This window comes from Bubalus bubalis, chromosome 6 (assembly GCF_019923935.1).
Source record: "Bubalus bubalis isolate 160015118507 breed Murrah chromosome 6, NDDB_SH_1, whole genome shotgun sequence".
In the NCBI taxonomy this organism is placed as follows: domain Eukaryota; kingdom Metazoa; phylum Chordata; class Mammalia; order Artiodactyla; family Bovidae; genus Bubalus; species Bubalus bubalis.
The window spans coordinates 95,039,430-95,064,643 of NC_059162.1; the positions used below are offsets into that span (position 1 = coordinate 95,039,430).

Sequence of the window (25,214 nt, forward strand, 5' to 3'; positions counted from 1 at the left end):
CTTGACTTCGCATTCTAGGATGTACTGATTTACTTTAGACCCTTACAGGATTTATTTTCCCACCACCTGAAGGCAGCTATGTCACTGTTAACTCTTATTATCTGAGCCCCAATTTTCCAGTTCTTTCCACCAGTCTTATCACTTGGTTGCTTTATCTGGATATGTTTACTTATTAATGGCACACTTCAAAGGAGGAGCTTGGGAGTTCATCATTAAACTTTAACTGCCATCCCTCTACCTGCTGTTAATCATCTCTCTAGGAATCTGCACCACATCAGTTTTTCATTACATTTCCTTTGGATTTGTGGCTCCATTTCTACTGGCTCCTGTTTCTGAGCCCACTTCCAATTTAAAGATTTACCAAGTTTTTCTCAGTTTAAAAATAGGCTTTATTGATTTTATGTCCTACTCTGAATGCTTCTATCGCTCCCTCCCACTCCCATCTTTCTCTTAAGTATTAACATCAGTATACCTTAAGGGTCTCTCCTTGTTCCCTTTTCCATTCCATCCTTCCAGGTCATGTATGGTCTCTTTGGATAATCGTCTTTTCTTTGGTTTTAACTACCCATTATGTATGTGCTGGGCTTCTCTGGTGGCTCAGTTGGTAAAGAATTTGCCCTCAATGCAGGAGACCCCGGTTTGATTCTTGGTTGGGAAGATCCGCTGGAGAAGGGATAGGCCACCCACTCCAGTATTCTTGGTTTTCCTTGGTGGCTCAGCTGGTAAAGAATGTGCCTGCAATGTGGGAGAACTGGGTTTGATCCCTGGGTTGAAAGATCTCCTGGAAAAGGGAAAGGCTACCCACTCCAGTATTCTGGCCTGGAGAATGTATAGTCCATTGCAAAGAGTCAGACATGACTGAATGACTTTCACTCACTTACGTATGTGCTGCCGCTGCTGCTGCTAAGTTACTTCAGTTGTGTCCGACTCTGTGAAACCCCATAGATGGCAGCCCACTAGGCTCCCCTGTCCCTGGGATTCTCCAGGCAAGAACACTGGAGTGGGTTGCCATTTCCTTCTCCATGTGTATGTGCTATTGACTCCCAAAGCAGCAGCCTCATTCCTAACATCTCTTGAACTCTCTATTTGATTGCTTATATAGGATGAGTCAACTTAATTGACATGGCTAACAGAGCTCCTTGTGATTTGGCCCAAGGTAGCCTATACTTTTCCCAATGACTTGTTCTATAGTGATACTTTGATACTTGTAATTTTTGTGAACTTTTATCATGTCATGTCCCTTTGAATTTGCCAGTTCTCTCAATTGCTTGCGTCTCAGTCTTCAGTTTATCTCTTAGACTTGTGCATAGGCATTATCTCTGTGAAGTCTTCCCTGACATTTACTTATTCCTTCCTCCTCTATATGTATTATTCTTATACATAATAGCTGTCATTGCAGCTTTCACATACTTTTAAAATATCTGTTTGTCTTTCTTACTAATTTGTGAGTTCTTTATAGCCAGGAACTAGATCTTAGTCATTTTGGTATTTTTAATGATTAGCATCCTTTCTGGCACAAAGTGTATTCTCACTGAGTATTAAATTGAACTTAACTAGTTTTGATATTGTTGAAATAAGATAGAGTATGATGAGAAGCATATGCATGAGATTTTGGATCCTGATTTTGTCATCAGAATGTTAGCTACTTTATTTAGCTTTGTGTCTTTTGTATATGTAAATGAACGTCAGTGTGTTAGTTAAGACTCTTGAGTGTCCTGAGATTTGGAATCGTATCATATTCACCTGTGTATTTCTGGTACCTACCACAGTGCCTGCTGAATATCAGGGTACCAGTGTTTATTGAATAGAAGTAAGTCAAGTTGAAATTAGATGAAAGCATTCATGCTCTAAAGCTTCAGCATGACTAGTAGGATTCATCTTTATTTCTGTACTTTTTTAAAAAAGATATTTTTAAAAACATGGACCATTTTTAAAGACTGTTGTGTTTGTTACAATATTACTTCTGTTTTATGTATTGATTTTTTGGTTGTGAGACACATGGGATCCCAGCCCTTCAACCGGGGATCGAACCTACACCCTCCTGCATTGGAAGGTGAAGTCTTTAACTACTGGATCACCAGGGAAGTCTTTATTTCTATACTTAATCTTTCAGAATAAGGCAGAGAAATTTTGTCAGTTGCCTTATTGAAATCCAGATTTATGAAATATAGTTATATTCCTGACATACAAGTCAAATCATCTGTTAAAAAATGTTTGGACATCATTTATTCATAATGATAATAGTTACCCAAAATCAGATTGATTATATTCTTTGCAGCCAAAGATGGAGAAGCTCTATACAATCAGCAAAAACAAGACCAGGAGCTGACTGTGGCTCAGATCATGAACTCCTTATTGCCAAATTCAGACTTAAATTGAAGAAAGTAGGGAAAACCACTAGACCATTCAGGTATGACATAAATCAAATCCCTTATGATTTTACAGTGGAATTGAGAAATAGATTTAAGGGACTAGATCTGATAGACTGCCTGATGAACTATGGACGGAGGTTCGTGACATTGTACAGGAGACAGGGATCAAGACCATCCCCATGGAAAAGAAATGCAAAAAAGCAAAATGGCTGTCTGGGGAGGCCTTACAAATAGGTGTGTAAAGAAGAGAAGCGAAAAGCAAAGGAGAAAAGGAAAGATATAAGCATCTGAATGCAGAGTTCCAAAGAATAGCAAGAAGAGATAAGAAAGCCTTCCTCAGCGATCAATGTAGAGAAATAGAGGAAAACAATAGAATGGGAAACACTAGAGATCTCTTCAAGAAAATTAGAGATATCAAGGGAACATTTAATGCAAAGATGGGCTCGATAAAGGACAGAAATGGTATGGACCTAACAGAAGCAGAAGATATTAAGAAGAGGTGGCAAGAATACACAGAAGAACTGTATAAAAAAGATCTTCACGACCAAGATGATCACGATGGTATGATCACTCACCTAGAGCCAGACATCCTGGAATGTGAAGTCAAGTGGGCCTTAGAAAGCATCACTACGAACAAAGCTAGTGGAGGTGATGGAATTCCAGTTGAGCTATTTCAAATCCTGAAAGATGATGCTGTGAAAGTGCTGCACTCCATATACCAGCAAATTTGGAAAACTCATCAGTGGCCACAGGACTGGAAAAGGTCAGTTTTCATTCCAATCCCAAAGAAAGGCAATGCCAAAGAATGCTCAAACTACCGCACAATTGCACTCATCTCACATGCTAGTAAAGTAATGCTCAAAATTCTCCAAGCCAGGCTTCAGCAATACGTGAACTGTGAACTTCCAGATGTTCAAGCTGGTCTTATAAAGGCAGAGGAACCAGAGATCAAATTGCCAACATCCGCTGGATCATTGAAAAAGCAAGAGTTCCAGAGAAACATCTATTTCTGCTTTATTGACTATGCCAAAGCCTTTGACTGTGTGGATCACAATAAACTGTGGAAAATTCTTCGAGCGATGGGAATACCAGACCACCTGACCTGCCTCTTGAGAAATTTGTATGCAGGTCAAGAAGCAACAGTTAGAACTGGACATGGAACAACAGACTGGTTCCAAATAGGAAAAGTCATCTGTCAAGGCTGTATATTGTCACCCTGCTTATTTAACTTATATGCAGAGTACATCATGAGAAATGCTAGGCTGGAAGAAGCACAAACTGGAATCAAGATTGCCGGGAGAAATATCAATAACCTGAGATATGCAGATGACACCACCCTTATGACAGAAAGTAAAGAGGAACTAAAAAGCCTCTTGATGAAAGTGAAAGAGGACAGTGAAAAAGCTGGCCTAAAGCTCAACATTCAGAAAACAAAGATCATGGTATCTGGTCCCATGACTTCATGGGAAATAGATGGGGAAACAGTGGAAACAGTGGCTGACTTTATTTTTTTGGGCTCCAAAATCACTGTAGATGGTGACTGCAGCCATGAAATTAAAAGATGTTTACTCCTTGGAAGAAAAGTTATGATCAACCTAGATAGCATATTGAAAAGCAGAGACATTACTTTGCTAACAAAGGTCCGTCAAGTCAAAGCTGTGGTTTTTCCAGCAGTCACGTATGGATGTGAGAGTTGGACTGTGAAGAAAGCTGAGTGGCAAAGAATTGATGCTTTTGAACTGTGGTGTTGGAGAAGACTCTTGAGAGTCCCTTGGACTGCAAGGACATCCAACCAGTCCATCCTAAAGGAGATCAACCCTTGTTGTTCTTTGGAAGGAATGATGCTAAGGCTGAAACTGCAGTACTTTGGGCACCTCATGCGAAGAGTTGACTCATTGGAAAAGACCCTGATGCTGGGAGGGATTGGGGGCAGGAGGAGAAGGGGACAACAGAGGATGAGACGGCTGGATGGCATCACCAACTCGATAGACATGAGTCTGAGTGAACTGTGGGAGATTGTGATGGACAGCGAGGCCTGGTGTGCTGCGATTCATGGGGTCCAAAGAGTTGGACATGACTGAGCGACTGAACTGAACTGAACTGAGGATCTATTGGCCAGCATCTCTTCAAGAATTTATTTTATAACTTGTTATGAATTGATTGCAAAATAATAGTTATCTTAATTTTTCTGTTTTCCCCCTTTTTTGAAGTGATTCTAGCCTTATGCTGAATAAAGAAAAATTGCTTAGTATCTTTGATGGGTCTTGGTGCAAGACATATATTTAAGTTGAGATTTAAGTTGAGAACACCAAGTAGGATTATTACAAAGAAACTGACAGATAGGCACATTACAGCATAATTCTTGGAAATGAAAGATAGAGAGAAAAGTCTTAGAAACGGTCAGAGGGAAAAAAACGACATTCTATGAAGAGAACAGTGACAAGAGTGTTAGTTAACATCTCATCACAAATTATGGAATATAGGAGACAATGAAATGATATCTTTAAGTACTGAAAAAAAAAGTCAAAATAGAGTTTTATTTAGTGAAATTATTTTTCGAAAGGGAAAGTGAAGACATTGTCAGAAGATAATGCCTGAGAGAGTTTATTGCTAGCAGACCTGCCCTTCATAAGAAATGCTGATACAAGTTCTTTAAGCTAAAGATGGATGTGGATCTACGGAAGAGTGAAAGCATGGAGTCCTAACCGTTAGGCCACCTGCTGGTTCTGTGTTGATTCAGATTTGTTTTGCTTCTATATAGGCATACCTAATTGGAAGATCTCCTGGATTATTACTACCTAATTAATCATGCCCATTTGGAACCCGTTCTTTAAGTCATATAAAAATAATTGTATTCAAATGTTATTAATAGGTTGTGATTGAGACTTTTTAGTGTTGGCATTATGATTTTACTACTAATCAGTACATTTCAAAGATGCCTCTCCTGAAGTACTTTAACTACGGCCCAGCATTCCCCTAAGTCAATGTTAATTTGCTTTCATTTTGATTAAGCTTAATGGAAAGACAAAGTAATTTAGATCATCAAAGTCTGCTTGGTAAAAAGATACTGGCATTTTGTAGCCTGTTGTGCATTCTTTATGTGATAAATTGCATAATGCATATTATTGGCCTCTTAGAGTTGTAGACTATGTATTACTGATACTTACTTAATCTTTTCATCACATTTGTAGTTTCTGGTCAGACTGAATACTTATAAACTTTAGTTTACAGTGATGCTATAAAAAGCTAAGTATTATTTGTGTTATCTTACAAGTCTCTAGATGTACTTTGTTGCCTGATATGCTGTGAAATCTGAGATCATGGCTATATCTTTTAACCTGCTGTATTTTGCAGACTCTGCTGGTATGTGGTAGACACTCAAATATTTTTGGTAGTTTTATTATTTTTTCTGATTATTGTTCCTAAAAGTCTCATGTAAAAATTAGTATGTAATGCAGTTCTTATAAAGATTTATTAAATGTTTGCTCCCTCTTGTGGATATAAAGGAGAATGTAAGTTCTTATAATCTAGTTTTGTTTTTAAGAGGTGAACCATAAATAGTATATAAAATATCAATTTTTTTCTCTTTTTGGAAGGATATTAATTCATACAAGTTTATCAACTCTAAATTTTTAAGTTCATGTATACTCCTAAAACACAGAATTCATGTTCAAGTATCACTGTGTAATGTCCAGGATAAAGTTTATAAATTATTCAATCCAGAACTTAGTAGCACTTTTTAAGCATATTCTTTCTAATTTTCTGCATATAAATTACAATTATGAAAATAAATTTTTTGTTTTAATTCTAAAACCACATTAGATATTTTTGTATGAGAGTATTACTGAGTATTATTTCCTGTGTTAAAAATCACTACTTGTTTTGATCAAAGTAAAAATAAAAACTTAATCAGTTTGCTTGCCCTCTATAGCTTTTAATATTAGAAGACCTGACCAAACAGTTTTTTTTTAAATGCATAATATTTTTGTTCTAAAGACTTAATCCAACTGAGACAGTAAGCATCTGGGCCTTGGAAATACTTTGACATGTAGAAAAATCTTTTTAACATAGATATATGTCCTTGACATTCTTTTCCGTATATACTTAGAGATTTTCATATTACACTGTTAGATTTCATTTTTTGTTTACTTCTGTTGTTAATAGTAGAAGTTGACTTTCATTTTAGACTATTTTTGAAACAGAAGCAATATTTTCACCTCTTGAGAAAAATTATACTCAATGTGCCAAAGACAGGTAGCATGCAATAAATGTTTACTGTAGTATAGATGCTGGACTTTTTTTTCTTATAAACATTGTATTTGGTATTGGAGTATAGATGATTAACAATGTGGTGATAGTTTCAGGTGAACGGTGAAGGGACTCAGCTGTGCATATCCATGAATCCTCTCCCAAACCCCCACCCATCCAGGTAGATATTGGGCTCATTTGCTAGACTGTTATGTGTTCTTGAAACCTATCTAGATATGAAGCATGATCCAGTCCTCAGTCAGCAAAATCAGTTTATCTGTCATTAACTAAGACAAAAAACAAAACTTCATTGTGGTGTAATATTCATATAGTAAAGAACACAAATCATAAAGTGAACTTGCACAAAATGAACATGTCTGTGAAAACGACATTCAGGTTAAGAAAACAATATAAGTAGAAGTCTCCTTCTAGTCAGTACTTCCCCCTGCTCTGTCCCTCATGCTCTAGGAAAACCCAGTACTTTGAATCTAATATTATATATATTAGTTTTACCTGAAAAAACACTGTATGTGTGAAACTACGTGTACGCTTTCTTTTTGTATATTAAAATATGTGTAACAAAATTTACCTTTTTAACTATTTTTAAGTGTACAGTTTAGTGGCATTAAGTACATGCCCTTTATTGTGCATATCAATCACTACCATTTTTTCCAGAGTTTTTTCATCTTTCCCAACTAAATGCCTTACTGGTTAAACATTAACTCTCCATTCTCCTTTCACTCTAGCCCCTGGCAATCACCATTCTTTCTCTGTCTATGGATTTGACTGTTCTAGGTACCTCATAGAGGTGGAATCATACAGTATTTGTCCTTTTGTGTCTGGCTTATTTTGATATAATGACCTCATGGTTCATCCCTATTGTAGCATATGTCAGAATTTCCTTCCTTTTTAAGACTGAATATTATTCTATTGTTATGTATATGCCACATCTTGTTTATCCATTCATTGGTCAATGGACATTTTAGTTGATGCCATCTTTTGACTTATTGTGCTATTGTTATTCCATCTTTTGACTTATTGTGCTATGAACACAAATCTATAAAAATCTATTCAAGTCCCTGCTTTCAGTTCTTTTGGGTATATACCCAGAAGTAGAATTGCTGGATCAAATAGTAGCTCTGTGTTTAGTTTTTTGAGAAAATAATAGACTTTTGTCATATATTTTGTATCTTGTGACCTTAAACATTTATCTATCACTCTGGAAGCTTTTTCTTTTTAAAGAATGCAGAGGATTTTCAATGTACAGTCATTTATGTTAAAAGATACCTTCGCTCCTCTCATGTTAAACTACTTTTGCATTGCTGGAAGAAACCCCACTTAGTGATGATGTGTTATTCTTTCTATATGTCCCTGGATTTGGTTTTGTTAAGGGTTTTTGCATCTGTTTTCATGAGGAAAATTAATCCAGACCTGGAGAAATTGTGGACCTTCTCTCTGTTGCATGTTCATGAGGTGAGCCAGTAGATCAGTAACAGTGTATGTGGGTTGCAATAACACTTTGGGCCATAACTGGACTTTTGGAGGGTAGTTTTTTTGATGCTTCTCTTCTGCTTTCTAAATCTTGCATGTATTTTTCTTGTGGCCATTCCTGACCTGAAACCACTCAGAAGAAATTTTCATTAATGTGGTTGCCACTTAGATAGAGTCTAAGATCAGTTGATACCATTTTGCCATATCACCTACATCTTTTTTCACCTTGTTGTTCTGGGGTTTACAACATACATAGCTTAATTAGCACAGTCTAACTTTAATTATACCACTGTATATATAATGAGAGGACTTTATAATTAAAGAATATACTTTGATTTATCTCCTCTCAGCCTTTGTTTTATTTTTATATATTGTTGCTTCTACATATGTTAAAGACATCACAATTCATTGCTATTATTTTTGTTTTAAAGAGCTAATTATCTTTTTTCTTAAAGTTAATTGATTAATTATTTTGGCTGTACCAGGTCTTTGTTGCTGTGCACAGGCTTTCTTTAGCTGCGGCGAGCGGAGTCTATTCTTGATTGCATCACGCAGGCTTCTCATTGCGGTGGCTTCTCGCTGCGGAGCGCAGGCTCTGGCGTGTGGGGTTCAGTGGTGGCGGCATGCAGACTCATTAGTTGTAATGGGACCCAGGGTGCTCGGGCTTCAGTAGCTGTGGCACATGGGCTTAGTTGCTCTGTGGCATGTGGAATCTTCCCAGACCAGGGATCCAACCAGTGCCCCCTGCGTAGGCAGGCTGATTCTTATCCACTGTACCACCAAGGAAGTTACAAAGTTAATTGTCTTTTAAAGAATACAAGAAATGAGAAAAAATATTATATATTTACCATCTTTGGCACTCTTGGTATAAAAGTTTCTTCTGGTATCATTTCCCATCAGCATGAAAAATTTAACTATTTCTTGTATCAAGAAAGATCTGTTGGTGGGAAGCTCTCAGCTCTTGTTTATCTGAAAATTTATTTTGCCTTTTAATTATTTATATATTAATTTTTTACTAAGGAGTTAGAAGTAGTGGTAAACTTAACTGTGCTGGGTACTTAAAACATTTTGGCAGAGTATTGAAGAAATTCATTAGGGAAATTAAGTCTTGGCTGTTTGACAATTTGATTACTCTGCTGTTTTTCTTTGATAAGTTAAATTTTATTTTACTGTTTATAACTAAAAAAATTTTAATTTATGTGAAATGCATATTCATTGAAATGCATTTTACTTGGACAATACCCCTTTAACCACCACCATAAGAAAATACGTAGTATTTTCATTGTTCCAGAAAGTTTTCCTCTTATTCTATTCCAGTCAATCCCCATGCCTCATAGGAAACCACTGTTCTTTTTTTTTTTTTTTTTTTTTTAATATTTTATTTATTATTGTTTTGGTTGCTCTGGGTCTTCTTTGCTGCACATGGATTTTCTTCTAGTTGCAGTGCTGGGGCTTCTTATTGTGGTGGCTTCTCCTTTTGCAAAGCACAGACTATAGGCCTGCGGCCTTTGGTAGTCGCAGCACATGGGGTCACTAGCTGTGGCTCGCAGGCTCTTGAGCTCTGGCTCAGTAGTTGTGGTGAGCCCATGTCCCCTTCATTGGCAGTTGAATTCTTAACCACTTTACCACCAGGAATGTCCGGAACCACTGTTCTGAGTTTTATCATGGTTAATTAGTTTTGCCATTTTTGGATCTTTGTATAAATGAAGTCATACAGCATGCAGTCTTTTGCATTTCATCCATATGTGAGAATATATGTAGTTTTTATTGCCATGTAGTATCCCATTATTCTAATAAAGATGTAGAATATTTTCCTTGTTCTAGAAAAGTTCCCCCAAGGCCTCATCCAATCAATCCCTATGCCCTCATAGGAAATCACAGGTCTGACGTCTATCACTGTAGATTAGTTTTGCGTGTTATTAAACTTCATGTAAACAATATCATATAGCATGCAGTCTTTTAAGTCTGACTTTTTTTTGCCCCTCAACCTAATGCTTTGAGGATCATCAGATACGTGTATTATGAATATTTTATCCTAGTCTGTGTCTTGCCTTTTTATTTTACCTTAGAGCCTGCCTGGTGTGTTGTCTGAGGCCTTGCCCCCTGGTTATTTTTGAGTGTAAGTTCTGTCTTGTAAGACTACCAAAAAGGATGCTCTTTTCTTTAGAGGGTTTTTTTTTTTTTTTTTAAACTTTCTAACCAAAGCCTTTGACTGTGTGGATTACAATAAACTGGAAAATTCTGAAAGAGATGGGAATACCAGACCACCTGATCTTGAGAAATTTGTATGCAGGTCAGGAAGCAACAGTTAGAACTGGACATGGAACAACAGACTGGTTCCAAATAGGAAAAGGAGTACGTCAAGGCTGTATATTGTCACCCTGCTTATTTAACTTCTATGCAGAGTACATCATGAGAAACACTGGACTGGAAGAAACACAAGCTGGAATCAAGATTGCTGGGAGAAATATCAATAACCTCAGATATGCAGATGACACCATCCTTATGGCAGAAAGGGAAGAAGAACTAAAGAGCCTCTTGATGAAAGTGAAAGTGGAGAGTGAAAAAGTTGGCTTAAAACTCAACATTCAGAAAACGAAGATCATGGCATCTGGTCCCATGACTTCATGGGAAATAGATGGGGAAACAGTGGAAACAGTGTCAGACTTTATTTTTTTGGGCTCCAAAATCACTGCATATGATGATTGCAGCCATGAAGTTAAAAGACACTTACTCCTTGGAAGGAAAGTTATGACCAACCTAGATAGCATATTCAAAAGCAGAGACATTACTTTGCCAACAAAGGTCCGTCTTGTCAAGGCTATGGTTTTTCCTGTGGTCATGTATGGATGTGAGAGTTGGACTGTGAAGAAAGCTGAGCACCGAAGAATTGATGCCTTTGAACTGTGGTGTTGGAGAAGACTCTTGAGAGTCCCTTGGACAGCAAGGAGATCCAACGAGTCCATTCTGAAGGAGATCAGCCCTGGGATTTCTTTGGAAGGACTGATGCTAAAGCTGAAACTCCAGTACTTTGGCCACCTCATGCGAAGAGTTGACTTATTGGAAAAGACTCTGATGCGGGGAGGGGTTGGGGGCAGGAGAAGAAGGGGATGACAGAGGATAAGATGGCTGGATGGCATCACTGACTTGATGGACGTGAGTCTGGGTGAACTCCGGGAGTTGGTGATGGACAGGGAGGCCTGGCGTGCTGTGATTCATGGGGTCGCAAAGAGTCGGACACGACTGAGTGACTGAACTGAACTGAACTGAACCTTTTTTTAACTTTCTAACCTGAGGATGCCTAAAAATTTAGTAAATATTACTTACCAGAAAAGTGGCATTATGTTTGAGGTGCCCTAAATTTCATTAATAGCATTATGAGGCAAATGGTAGTATAAGGCAGAGTAGAATTAAATGCAAAGTGATTGTTGCAGAGAATCATAAGAGAACAGAAAGAATTGTGTTTTTCTAGGACTTCATGTATGAGGGACTTTAAGCCTTTATGGCTTAAAATCCAAGTCATCTTTTGACTTTATGTCTCCCACATTTCAAAATGGAATGTGATTAAATGCTAAGTAAGTCACTCAGATTTTTTGTTTTGTTTTGATACTCTGCTTCCTGATGGCTCAGAGGGTAAAGCGTCTGCTTGCAATGTGGGAGACCTGGGTTTGATCCCTGGGTCGGGAAGATCCCCTGGAGAAGGAAATGGCAACCCACTCCACTACTCTTGCCTGGAGAATCCCATGGACAGAGAAGCCTGGTAGGCTACAGTCCATGGGGTCACAAAGAGTAGGACATGACTGAGTGACTTCACTTCACTTTGATACTCTAATTACAGTAGTTTTGGAAAAGCAGTTTTCCAGTGAGCTAAGTCTGAAGAATAACTGATGCTGGATGCTAGAAAGGAGCATTAGTTCATTCTCTGTATTATCATATACTTATTTAGGGGGAAATTAAGCTTAGAGTAAAAAATTATTTTTATTGGCCTAATTTTGTATACTTATTTATATGCCTGTGGCATCAAAAGCAAAATTCTGTTTGGTGTAGTTGAAAGTAAATGGAGAAGATCTAACTTAAAAAAAAATTAATTAATTTTCATTTATTTTTGCCTGTGCTGGGTCTCTGTTGCTGTGTGTCGTCTTTCTCTAATTTTGATGACTGGGGGTTACTCTCCAGTTATGGTTTGTGGGCTTCTCATTGTGGTAGCTTCTCTTGTTGCGGAGTATGGGCTCTACGGCTGGTGGGTTTCAGTAGTTGCGGTGTGTGGGCTCAGTAGTTGTGGCACACTGGAGTCTTGCCAGAGCAGGAATTGAACCTGAGTCCCCTGCATTGGCAGGTAGACCCCTAACCACTGGACCACCGGGGAAGTCTGAAAAAAAGTTTCATTTTTAAAATTTCACTTTCTGACTCTGTACTTGTGCTTTTAATATTTCACACACTGGTTTTCTGCTCCTTGATAAGGAGAATGAACTTGATCCTGTCATGGACACATTTAGCACACATGGAACTACCATAGGCCTGGCTGATGTGTTTTTTTGTTTTTAGACAACCTCCAAGAACTGTAGGTCTCACAGTGCAAACTCCTTGGAGTCTGCCTGGGCAGATTTTTGTTCTTTCCCAGAATTCTTAGTATAAAGGTAAACAATTACCAGGGAACCTCTGGACGTCCTGGTTTTGTTAGAAGCTGTATTGTAGGACAGCCTATGATGGTAGGTCAAACACTGGACTATCCTGAATGCATCTAGATACAGTCTCTGGAAGAGGAAAAAGAAGTGACCAGTTTGCTCTTCTTGAGGAAACTGGGGAACAACCCAAGCCTTCCTGAGACTGTGCTACAGATACCCTTCCTTTTTTAATGTTAATACCTTGATGAAATTTGCAGGATTGTAGTGGAAGGTTCGGAGAAGGCAATGGCACCCCACTCCAGTACCCTTGCCTGGAAAATCCCATGGGCGGAGGAGCCTGGTAGGGTGTAGTCCATGGGGTCGTGAAGAGTCGGATACGACTGAGTGACTTCACTTTCACTTTTCACTTCCATGCATTGGAGAAGGAAAGGCAGCCCACTCCAGTGTTCTTGCCTGGAGAATCCCAGGGACGGGGGAGCCTGGTGGGCTGCCATCTATGGGGTTGCACAGAGTCGGACACGACTGAAGTGACTTAGCAGCAGCAGCAGTGGAAAGGTTGAATGCTTTAGTTTTCTGGTTGTAGATTTAGATTTTAGTTCTGCCACCAAGTATTAACAGGTGACCAACTGGATATGTGACTTGATCTCTTTAAGTTTAAGTTTTCTCATCAGTGATACTTTATCTTGTAAGGATGATGACACAGTTATGAATTAATGTGTCTAAAATGCTTGAGCAGTGCATGAGAAATGTGTTTGTATAAAAATCATCCATTTATCCTTTCAACAAATATTAATAGAGTGGTCTACTTATGTGCCAGGCAGTTTGCTATGCATGAGGTTACAACACTGGGTAGCCTGTCCCTTCTCCAGTGGGTCTTCCCGACCGAGGAATCGAACCAGGGTCTTGTGCATTGCAAGCAGAGTCTTTACCAATTGAGCCCTCCTGTTTGTGTTTATCTTAAATAGTTGATAGCATATTACACAAACTTTCTACAACTTTTTTTTCTTCACTCAAGGATATATTCTGAAGTCTCTTTTTTGTAATTTATACAATAATTTTTGTAATTATATAGTACTGCTAGAGTATTTTTTAAAATGTAAATCTCAGACAGTATTTTCTTCCAAACTAATGCTATTGCTAAGCAACAAGCCACCCTATAGTTTAGTAATTTAAAACAACAATTACTTATTCTCATTCAGCCACTTGCTGTGAGTTGACTTCAAGGTATAGATCTAGTTGAACTTGGCTCCTTGCTGGGCTCAGATAGGTCCTGTACATATTCATTTTAAGATCCTCTTTAGGGGACTGCAGATAACCCAGTGATTGTCTGGGTTAACATATTTGATGTTGACATAGATGTAAGGGGACAGGCACAAACTTATGATAACTAAAGCCTTAGGCTCAGAATTATAATGCCATATCCAGTTACATTCCATTTATACAACCAAGTCATAGATATAAGCCCCAAAGTTATCTTCCTACTGTTGGTCTTCACTGGTCAACCTATCAGAAATTTCAGTCTGTTATTAATGTTGCATATTCCCCTTGCTTTAATACTCAGTTTATTAACTATCTTAAATATATGTATGTATTTAAACTATATTTCTTATTTATTGTCTGTATCCTCCCTTTACAATGCATGTGTAATGAAAGCAGGGTTTTCTATATTTATTCACTGTATCCCCAGCCCTAAACTGGTGCCAAGAATGTAGCTGATCCTCAAAAAATATTTTTTGAGTGAATTAATGAAGGCATGGAGTGAGATAGAGTTCTATCTATAGATCACTCAGTCGTGTCCGGCTCTTTGCGACCCTGTGGACTGTAGCCCACCAGGCTCCTCTGTCCACAGGATTCTCCAGGCAAGAATACTGGAGTGGGTTGCCATTTCCTTCTCCAGGGGATCTTCCTGACCCAGGGATCGAACCCAGGTCTCCTGCATTGCAGGCAGACGCTTTCCAATCATTCATTAAAATTTTCCCTAGTAGGTTTTCTTGTTGTTGTTGAGGTATACCTTTAGTAATACAGTTTGACAAATTTCAACAAAAGTATGCTCATGAAACCATAGCTCCGATTAAGATAAAGAACACATGTGTCACCCTCAGAAGTTCTTTCATGTCTCTGACCCATCGGTTCACCTCCAGAAGCAATTATTGTCCTTATTTCTATCACTAGATAAGTGTTTTCTAGTTTTGAATATCATGTATATGGAATAATGTAGCATATACATTTTGTATTTGCTACTTGAACTCAGTATTTTCAAGATTTATCTGCATTGATGCATGTATCAGAAATTCATTCTTTTTTTTTTTTTTTTTTACTACTGAGTAGTATTGTCAGACACGGCTTGGTGACTGAACAACAAGTATTATATTATATGATTTCCTCTTCTTTGGCTCTAAAATCACTGTGGATTGTGACTGCAGCCATGAAATTAAAAGACGATTGCTTCTTGGCAGGAAAGCTATGACAAACCTAGACAATGTGTTAAAAAGCAAGGACATCACTTTTCCAACAAAGGTCCATATAGTCAAGGCTATGGTCTTTCCAGTAGTCACATATAGTTGTGAGAGCTGGACCATAAAGAAGGCAGACACCGAATAATTGATGCTTTCTAATTGTGGTGCTGGAGAAGACTCTTGAGAGTCCCTTGGACAGCAAGGAGATCAAACCAGTTAATCTTAAAAGAAATCAATCCTGAATACTCATTGGAAATACTGATGCTAAAGCGGAAGCTCCAGTACTTTGGCCATGTGAAGCAAATAGCCAACTCATTGGAACAGACCCTGATGCTGGGAAAAATTGAAGGCAGAAGGAGAAGAGGGCAACAGAGGATGGATGATATGGCTGAGTGGCATCACTGACGCAATGGGCATGAACTTGGGCAAACTCCAGGAGATGGTGAGGGACATAGAAGCCTAGTGTGCTGCAGTCCATGGGGTCACAAAAGAGTCGGACACAACTTGGTGACTGAACAACAACGAGTATTATATTATATTTATATTATATAAATATTTCACATTTTATGTATCTGTTCACTTGTTAATGGATATTTGAGTTGTTAGTTACTTTTTGACTATCATGGATAAAACCGACCTAACATTCTTATGCAGATCTTTATATAAAGAGATACTGAAGGCCTCTTGATGAAAGTGAAAGAGGAAGGTGAAAATGCTGGCTTAAAACTCAACATTTAAAAAACTAAGATCATGACATTTGGTCCCATCACTTCATGGCAAACAGATGGGGAAACAATGGAAACAGTGAGAGACTTTATTTTCTTGGCCTCCAAAATCACTGCAGATAGTAACTGCAGCCACGAAATTAAAAGATGCTTGCTCCTTGGAAGAAAAGCTATGATCAACTTAGATAGCATACTAAAAAGCAGAGACATTACTTTGCTGACAAAGGTCTGTCTAGTCAAAGCTATGGTTTTCCCAGTAGTCATGTATGGATGTGAGAATTGGACTATAAAGAAAGCTGAGCACCGAAGAATTGATGTTTTTGAACTGTGGTGTTGGAGAAGACTCTTGAGAGCCCCTTGGACTGCAAGGAGATCAAACCAGTCAATCCTAAAGGAAATCAGTCCTGAACAGTCATTGGAAGGACTGATGCTGAAGCTGAAGCTCCCAATACTGATGCAAAGAACTGACTCATTGGAAAAGACCCTCTTGGTGGGAAAGATTGAAGGCAGGAGAAGAAGGGGACAACAGAGGATGACATGGTTGGATGGCATCACCGACTCGATGAGCATGAGTTTGAGCAAGCTCCAGGAGTTGGTGATGGACAGGGAAGCCTGGTGTGCTGCAGGCAGAATAAGGACTCCGGAATTACTCCAGGGTTGGGAAAAATGTTTTAAATATTAAAGCAGTCTTCACAGACATAGAAAACAAATTTATGGTTACTAAAGGGGAAATGGGGTTGGAAGGAGGGATAAATTAGCAGATTGTCATTAACATATGTACACTACTCTATATAAAGTAGATAACCAACAAGAACCTAGTGTATAGCATAGGGAACTATACTGAATATTTTGTAATAACATATAAAAGAAAAGAATCCGAAAAGGAATCTTATCTGGCTATCTGGATCCTTGTGCTGTACACCTGAAACTAACATGATACTATAAGTCAACTATTTGTTCTTGTTTAGTCACTAGGTCATGTCCCACACTTTGCGACCCCATGGACTGCAGCATGCCAGGCTTTGCTGTCCATTACCATCTCCCGGAGTTTGCTCAAACTCATGTCTGTTGAGTTGGTGATGCCATCAAACCATCTCATCCTCTGTCGCCCTCTTCTCCTGCCTTCACTCTTTCCCAGCATCAGGGTCTTTTCCAGTGAGTTGGCACTTTGCATCACATGGCCAAAGTATTGAAGCTTCTGCTTCAACACCAGTCCTTCCGATGAATATTCAGGACTGATTTCCTTTAGCCTTGACTGGTTAGAGTCCCTTGAAGTCCAAGGGACTCTCAAAAATCTTCTTTGGCACCACAGTTTGAAGGCATCAGTTCTTCAGGGCTCAGCCTTCTTTATGGTCCAACTCACATCTGTCCATAACTACTGAAAAAACCATAGTTTTGACAGTATGGACTTTTGTCAGCAAAGTAATGTCTCTGCTTTTTAATACACTGTCTAGGTTTGTCATTGCTTTTCTTCCAGGGAGCAAGTGTCTTTTAATTTCATGGCTGCAGTCACTGTCTACAGTGATTTTGGAGGCCAAGAAAATAAATTCTCTCACTGTTTTCATTGTTTCCCCATCTGTTTGCTATGAAGTGATGGGACTGGATGTCATGATCTTAGTTTTTTAAATGTTGAGTTTTGAGCCAGCTTTTTCACTTTCTCTTAAACCTTCATCAGGAGATTCTTTAGTTCCTCTTTGCTTTCTGCTGTAAGGGTGTTTTCATTTGCATATCTGAGGGTTATTGATATTTCTCCCAGCAATCTTGATTCCAGCTTGTGCTTCATCCAGCCTGGCATTTCCATGATGTACTCTGCATAAAAGTTAAATAAGCAGGGTGACAACATACAGCCTTGACTTAACTTCCTTTACAAATTTGAACCAGTCCATTCTTCCATGTTTTATTCTAACTGTTGCTTCTTGACCTGCATACATGTTTCTCAAGAGGCAGGTAAAGTGGTTTGGGATTCCCATCTCTTTTAAGAATTTTCCACAGTTTGTTGTGATCCACACAGTCAAAGGTTTTAGCATGGTCAGTGAAGCAAAAGTAGATGTTTTCTGGAATTACCTTGCTTTCTCTGTGATCCAGCAGATTTTCGCAGTTTGATCTCTGGTTCCTCTGCCTTTTCTAAATCCATTTTGTACATTGGAAGCTCATGGTTCACATACTATTGAAGCCTAGCTTGAAGGATTTTGAGCCTTATCTTGCTAGCATGTGAAATGAGTGCAATTGTTTGACCATTCTTTGTTCCTCATTGTTTAAATGTCATGTCTAAGAACTCTTTACCAAATCTGAGGTCTTAAAGATATACCCTTTTATTTTTTTCAAAGAGTTTAATGTTTTGAGGTCTTATATATACGTTGTTAATCCATTTTGAGTCAATTGTTGTATATGGTGTAAAGTAGGGGTCCAGATTCATTATTTTGCATGTGATATGAATATCCAGTTTTCTTGGCACTGTTTGTGGAATAGACTGTTCTTTCCCTATTGAATTGTTTTTGCACATTTTTGAAAAAGCAGTTGCTGATAGATGTATATGTTCAGTTTTGGACTTTCAGTTCTTTTTAATAGTAAGTTTTGAAATAACCAAGTGTGAGTCTTTCAAGTTTTTCTTTTCCCAAGATTATTATAACTATTGTGGATTCCTTGCTGTTCTATATGAATCTGAGGATTGGGTTTTCCATTTCTACAAAAAAAGCTATTGGAATTTTGATAGGGATTGTATGGAATTTGTAGATTACTTTGGGTACTCTTAATGAAAGTAAATCTTAGAATCTGTGAACATTTGATGTTTTTTCACTTATTTAGGTCTTTTAAAGTTTCTTTTAATCATATTTTGTAGTTTTCACTGTACCAATCTTTCACTTCCTTGGTTAAATTTATTCCTAGATATTTTATTCTTTTAGACCACATCATAAAGAGAATTATTTTTCTAAGAGCCTTTTCAGATTGTTCTTTGCTAGTGTATGTAGCAAATATAACCTAGTTTGGTGCATTGATCTTTTATCCTTCAACTTTGCTGAATTTATTAGCTCTAATGGTTGGTTGGGGGTATATATGTGTGTGTGTGTGTGTGTGTGTGTGTGAATTCCTTAGGATTTTGTGTATGATCTTGTCATCTGGGAATATGGATAGTTTGCTTCTATTCCAATTTTGATGTTTTTCATTTCTTTTTCTTGCCTAATTGATCTGCTAGAATTTTCTATATAATGTTGCATAGAAGTGGCAAAAGTGGGCATCCTATCTTGTTCTTGATCTTAGGGTAAATAAAAGCTTTTAGTTTTTCATAATTGAGTATGATTTAGTTCTGGGTTTTTCATAAGTGTCTTTTATCATGTTAAAGAAGTTCCTTTTTATTCCTAGTCTATTTTTACCATGAAAGTTTGTTGGCTTTTCAGATTCTTTTTCTGCATCATTTGAACGCATCATGTTATTTTGTTTTGTTTTTCCTTCAGCTTAAGAATGTGGTATAATGATTCCTCTTTGTTGAACCCCCTTGCAATCCTGTAATATTCCACTTGATCATGCCTTATACTCTTAATATGTAGTTTATTCCATACTGCTAGTATTATGCTGAGGGTTTTTTTTCACCTTTATCTGTAACGTATATAGGTCTCTAGTTTTCTTTCCTTGTGCTCTGTTTGTCTGACTTTGTTATTAGGGTCATAGTGACCTCATAGACTGACTTAGGAAGTGTTTCCTCTTCAGTTTTTTGGAAATGTTACAGAAGGATTTGTATTAATTCTCTTAATGATTGGTAGAATTTAACAGTGAGGCCATCTCATTCTTGTCTTTTCTTTGTTGGAAGCCTTTTGATTACCCTTTTGATTGCTGATACAATCTTTTTGCATGTAAGTCAATTTGGATTTTCTATTTTTTTCTTGAGTCAGTTTTGGTAGTTTGTTTTTTAGGGATTTTTCCATTTCATCTGGGATACCTAATACATTTTCATATAATTGTTCATAACATTATTTTTATATTTTTATTTGCATAAGGTCAGTAGTGATATCCCTACTTTCACTTCTGACTTTAGTAATTTGAGTCTTCTTTCTCTTATTCTTCATCTAGCTAGAAGTTTGTCAATTTTGTTAGTCTTTTTGAAGAAACAACTTTTGGTGTTGTTAGTTTTATCTGTTTTTTATTCTGTATTTTATTAATTTTATTCTGATTTTATTGTTTTCTTCCTTTTGCTGGCTTTGGGTTTAGTTAGTTCTTTTTCTGTTCCTTAAGGTATAAAATTAGATTATTGGCTTGAGATCTTTTGTTTTTTAAAATGAAGATGTTTATAGCTGTACATTCATTTTTGGTAGTGAAAAAATCTTTTGTATGTCTTTAGTGTTTGAAAATTTATTGAAACTTGTTTTGTGGCTATGTATAATGTGTTACCCTAGAGAATATTCTGTATGCTCTAAAGAAAAATACATATTTCTGTTGTTTGGGAGTGGAGTATTCTGCAAATGTCTGTTATATCTAGTTGGCTTATAATATTTTTCAAGGTTTTTATTTCATTATTGGTCTTCTTTCTAGTTGTTCTGTACCATAGTGATGGTAGGGTATTAACATCTCCGACTATTATTGTATAACTGTTTCTCCCTTCAATTCTGTCAGTTTTTTCTTAGTACATTTTGGAGGCTCTGTTATTATTATCTATATGTTTATTGTTTTTATATCTTCTGAGGATTGTCCCTTTTATCAATATATAATACCCTTTTAACTATCCTATAATTTTTTAAAAATTTAAAGTCCATTTTATCTCATATTGGTACAGCCACCCAAGCTCTCTTTTGCATACCTTTCCGTCCTTTTACTTTCCACTTAGTTTTGTCTTTGAATCTTAGTCTCTTGTAGATCACCTTTAGTTGAGTCATGTCTTTTTATTCCTTCTGCTAATCTTTGCCTTTTAATTGGTGTGTTTAATCCTTTTATACTTAAAATAATAACTGATAAAGAAACATTTAATTGTGCCATTTTGCTGTTTTTTTAATGTGTTATCTCTCCCCACTCCCTGCCCTGTTCCTTCATTACTGCCTTTCGTGTTTGACTTTTTTATATTGTACTGATTTGATTCCTTTCTCATTTCCTTTTTGGTATATTTTTAAGTTTTTCTGTTTTGAATTAACACCAGCTTCAGCAGTATACAGCTGTGCTTCTATCTCTCTTCCTTTATGCTGTAATCACATGTTGTGCCTTTATATATTACGTGCCCATTAACATCAATTTATAGTTATTGTTTTGTGCATTTTTTGTTAAATCATACAGAAAAAAGAGGAGTTACAAATCAAAAGCACAATAATACTGGCTTTAATATTTACCTGTTTACCCGTGTTTTTATTTCTTTGTATAGCTTTCAGTGACTGTCTAGTGTCTTTTCATTTCCCACTTAGCATTTCTTGAAGCATAGATCTAGTAGTGACAGTCTCCTTCAGCTTTTGTTTAGCTAGGAAAATATTACTCCCTCAGTTTTTTCCCTTTGGTTCACAGTTTTTGTTTTTCACTTTAAATATGTATCACACTGCCTCCTAACCTTTATATTTTCTGATGAGAAATTAGCTTTTAATCTTATTGAGGATTCCTTATACATGAAATACTTTTCTCTTGTTATTTTCAAGGTTCTTTTTGGCTTTTGATAGCTTAATCATGGGCTTTCCTGGTGGCTCAATGGTAAAGAATCCACCAGCAGTGCAGAAGATGTGGGAGGGCATGGGTTTGGTCCCTGGGTCAGGAGGATCCCCTGGAGGAGGAAGTGGCAACCCACTCCAGTATTCTTGCTGGGAAAATCCCATGGACAGAAGAGCCTGGCAGGCTACAGTCCATAGGGTCACAAAGAGTTGGATATGACTGAGTGACTAAGCATGCACAGCTTAATCATAATGTGTTTTGCTGTGGGTATCTTTCATTTATCCTTCTTGGAGCATGTTGAACTTCATGAATATGTGGTTTCCTATCTTTGGTCAAATTTAGGAAGTTTTTTAGGATGTTTTCAGCTATTATTTCATCAAATATTTTTCTCTTCCTTCTTTTCCTTCTGAGACTCCCTGTTCTGCATGTACTGGTACACTTATTGGGGTCCCATAATATCTCTTAGGCTCTGTTCATTTTTCTTTGTGTTTCTGAGACTGAATAATTTTAGCTGGACTAGTCCTCAAGTTCTCTGATCTTTCTTGTGCCTGCCTAAAGTTGCTCTTAAAATCCTATAGCTAATTTTTCATTTCAGTTATTGTACTGTTCAGTTCTAGATTTCTTTGTTGTTTTGTGAAATAATCTTTATCTCTTTATTGATATTCTCCATTTGTTCACATGTCATCCTTCTGATTTTCATTAGTTCTTTTTAAATGTTTTTTATTGAGTTTTTTTTAGCATATTTGAGATAGTGATTAAAAGTCTTTCTCTAGTAAGTCGGATTTCTGTTCTTTCCTCATAGATAGTTTCTATTTACTTCTCTTTTGAATTCTTGCCTGGAAAATCCCATGGACAGAGGAGCCCGGTAGGCTACAGCCCATGGGGTCACAAAGAGTCAGACACGACTGAGTGACTTCACTTCACTTCACTTCTGCTTTGAATGGACCATCCTTTTTGTTTACCTGCATGTGTCATAATTTTTTTTGAACAGTGGTATTTAAAATATCGTAGCTTGATAACTTGGGAAATAAGATTCTTCCTCATTACTCATGGCTTGTTTTTGTTGCTTTCTGTGGGTTGTAGTTTTCTGTTTGTTTAGTGACTTTTTATAAACTATTTTTGTAATTTATTTGGTTATGAGTGGTTTCTGTCTTAATCTGCTAAGGCTACTATAACAAAATACCGAATAACAGAAATCTATTTTTGCACAGTTGTGAAGACTAGAACTCTGAGATCATGTTCCTGGCACAATTGAATTCTGATAACTCTTTTCATGGCACCCCACTCCAGTACTCTTGCCTGGAAAATCCCATGGACAGAGGAGGCTGGTAGGCTACAGTCCATTGGGTCATGAAGAGTTGGACACGACTGAGCGACTTCACTTTCACTTTTCACTTGCATACATTGGAGAAGGAAATGGCAACCCACTCCAGTGTTCTTGCCGGGAGAATCCCAGGGACGGGGGTGCCTGTGGGCTGCCGTCTATGGGGTCTCACAAAGTTGGACATGACTGAAGCGACTTAGCAGCAGCAGCAGCAACTCTCTTCTGACTTGCAGATGACCACCTTCTCACTTTCTTCTCGCATGGCCTTGAGAGACAGATGAGGGAACTAGAGCAAGCCCTCTTTGTCCAAGGGGCACTAATGCTATCATTAGGGCTCCACCTTTATGACCTCGTCTAAACCTAACATGATGGTGTGATCACTCACCTGGAGCCAGACATCCTGGTGTGCAAAGTCACATGGGCCTTAGGAAGCATCACTATGAACAAAGCTAGTGTAGGTGATGGAATTCCAGCTGAGCTATTTCAAATCCTAAAAGATGATGCTGTTCAAATGTTGCAATCAATATGCCAGCAAATTTGGAAAACTCAACAGTGGCCACAAGACTGGAAAAGGTCAGTTTTCATTCCAGTCCCAAAGAAAGGCAATGGAAAAGAATGTTCAAGCTTCTGCACAATTACATTCATCTCACATGATAGCAAAGTAATGCTCAAAATTCTGCAAACTAGGCTTCAACAGTACATGAATGGAGAACTTCCAGATGTTCAAGCTGGATTTAGAAAAGGTGGAGGAACCAGAGATCAAATTGCCAACATCCAATGGATCATAGAAAAAGCAAGAGAATTCCGTAAAAAATCTGCTTCATTGAGTATGCTAAAGCCTTAGACTATGTGGATTACAACAAACTGAAATATTCTTGAAGAGATGGGAATACCAGACCACCTTACCTGCCTCCTGAGAAACCTGTATGCAGGTCAAGAAGCAACAGTTAGAACCAGACATGGAACAATGGGCTGGTTCAAAATTGTCAAAGGAGTACGTGAAGGCTGTATATTGTTACCCTGCTTATTTAACTTGGATGCAGAGTACATCATGCAAAATGCTGGGTTGGAAGAAGCACAAACTGAAATCAAGATTGCCGGGAGACATAGCAATAACCTCAGATATGCAGACGACACCGCCCTTATGGCAGAAAGTGAAGAGGAACTAAAGAACCTCTTGATGAGTGTGAAAGAGGAGAGTGAGAAAGCTGGCTTGAAACTCAGCATTCAAAAAACTAGTATCATGACATCCGGTCTCATCACTTCATGGCAAATAGATGGGGAAACAATGGTAACATTGAGAGACTTATTTCTTGGGCTCCAAAATCACTGCAGATGGTGATTGTGACCATGAAATTAAAAGGCGCTTGCTCCTTGGAAGAAAAACTGTAACCAACCTAGATTGCATATTAAAAAGCAGAGACATTACTTTACCAATGAAGGTCCTTCTTATCAAAGCTATGGATGTGAGAGTTGGGACCATAAAGTAGGCTGAGTGCTCAAGAATTGATGCCTTCTAACTGTGCTTTTGGGAAAGACTCTTGAGAGAGACTTGCAGAGAGATCAAACTAGTTAATTCTAAAGGAAATCAGTCCTGAGTATTCTTCGGAAGGCCTGATGCTCAAGCTGAAGTTCTAATACTTTGGCCACCTGGATGGGAAGAGCCGATTGTATAGAAAAGACCCTGATGCTGGGAAAGATTGAAGGCAGGAGGAGAAGGGGACGACAGAAGACGAGATGGTTGGTTGGCATCACCTACTCAATGGACATGAGTTTGAGCAAACTTCAGAAGATGGTGAAGGACAGGGAAGTCTGGCGTGCAGAGGTCCGTGTGGTCTCAAAGAGTCGGACACGACTGAGCGACCGAAGAACAACAAAACCTAATTACCTTCCAAAGGCTCATCCCCATGCATCATCACACTAGCCCTTAGGACTTTAGCATAGAAGTTTGAAAGGGGTTGGGAGGACATAAACATTATATGTGTAACAGTATCTGAAATCTCTTTTTCTTTAGCTGTGATCTGCTAGTGTTAAGAGAGAGATTTCCTGAACACCTTGAGTAACAAAGAAAATAAGAGGAAAGAGAAAAGGAAGAAAGGAAATTCTTTCCTCGTCTTTGCAGGCTGGCTCTGTGTTGGGGCATGCTAACACTCAGCTGGGCTGTATGAAACTCCATGTTAGCCTTTATTTCCTGTTCATGCTATGCCTAGAGATGAGCCAGTTGTTTTCTGTGAGTAGGTGTCTTACCTTGGACATGTGCATGTCCTTGTAAATTCCCCACATGTTTTTCAGTGCCCTAATTTCCCAAAGAAATTCACTTTGCAGCTTTTTCTCCAGATTTTAGACATGTCTTATTT

General features: G+C 37.9%; 1 protein-coding gene and 1 pseudogene across 4 annotated transcripts in view; one reads left to right on the plus strand and one right to left on the minus strand.

The window, feature by feature from the left end:
- FAF1 (Fas associated factor 1) overlaps positions 1–25,214 on the plus strand; it is a 513,649-nt gene that overhangs the window by 29,546 nt on the left and 458,889 nt on the right. The gene's annotated exons all lie outside the window — the stretch shown is intronic.
- LOC112585499 lies at positions 12,500–25,140 on the minus strand (annotated as a pseudogene).